Raw genomic sequence first — 1,561 nt, forward strand, 5'->3', positions numbered from 1 at the left:
GTAACTCTATGTTTAATTTTTGAGGAACTGCCAAACTGTTTTCAAGTGACTGTACCATTTTTACATTTCTACTAAAAGTGGATGAGTTCATCTTCCTTCTTTTTAAAAATTATATAAGAATTAAGTGAATATCTGCTACTGTAAAAGAAAATTTCAGAAATATATAGAGTATAAGAAGTTTAAGTTCCCTTTTATACTGTTTCTTTTCTAGTTCATGTTATTATTATTATTAAAAGTTTGGTGCATGTTTATCCAGAGCTTTTTCTTTGCATATGCATGGCTGTGTATATATATGTGTTTGCATGTGCATGCATGCGTGTGCATGTACATATTTGCATATATATACACATGTGTTTCCATGTGCATGCCTTGTGTGTTTGCATGTGTTTTGCTTGTGTGTGCACGTGTATATGCGTGTGTTTGCATGTGTGTACATGCACGGGTGTAAGTGTGGTTCTATGATACCCGTTACTCTGGCTTCACTCTCTGCACAGTGAGGCCTGGAGGTCTTTCCTTGCCAATGCTCCGGGCTCTGCCGCAGTCTTTTGAACTGTTGCTGAGTACCCTATTCCAGTCATCGGGGGAATGTGTTTTTTACCATGGTTACAATTTCACTTGCCCGTCCCATGAAAGAGTCAGGTCTCTTCACCATTTTAAATCAATGTGACACTTGGTGAAGATCCTTTTCCTTCTCATGACTGAGGAAAAGCTGCCCGTGAGGAAGGACTGCGTTTCTCAGGTTGATCCTGGTCTCCTGGTTGCACACAGGTTGGCTGCCCTTCCCGAGAGTGAGAGAATGTTCCATGAAAATGCCCTGGAGGACTATAGGTTTAGGCTCTGACACTCGGCGTGGGCTCCCCTGTTTGGCCCAGCAGAATCGCCCGGTCCTGTGCTTGGTGGTGAGGAGGCTCACTTCAGGTGACTCATCCTGAGAAGGGCAAAGGGCTTCACCTCTTCAACTCTCAGTTTTGCAGATGAGTAAAATTAGGTTTCTCTTTATCGTGTCAGAAATTTACCACATCTGCCCCATGTGGTGAGAACCTACTCTCTTCTTTAAAATAGACTTCATCAAAGGGTCCTCTTTACCTCTCCCTCAGCAAGTATCTGGGGCTCAATCATTTTCCCTTACATAAAATTGGGACTATATGGTGATATGGTTGTATACCCTGTCATAAACATGTTTTCATGTTATTAAATATTTAATCCAAAAGTTAAGTCCAAATCTTAATGGCTAATGATTTCACAATATTTCAGATAGGGACATAGCATAATTTATCTAACCATTCCCATGGCTGATCGATTTTTACTAATAGATGAAGATTTTGAGTAGCACTGAGGAAAGAAAAGTTATAAATATCATTAATTGTGATTATCTAGGAATAATACCAAAAATATTGCTGTTATTTTTGGTGAAGAAGGTCAATTTTGTATAGTTTATTTCAACATAAATAAAATGTGAATGTGTTGAAAAAAATCTTTAATTGTGAACATACTGAAATTAAGTCAGTTCCCAGGTTTTCATAAATATTTTGTATTTATCTTTTCATGATAATGCCTTCCT

This window comes from Plecotus auritus, assembly GCF_963455305.1.
Source record: "Plecotus auritus genome assembly, chromosome: 6".
NCBI lineage: Eukaryota > Metazoa > Chordata > Mammalia > Chiroptera > Vespertilionidae > Plecotus > Plecotus auritus.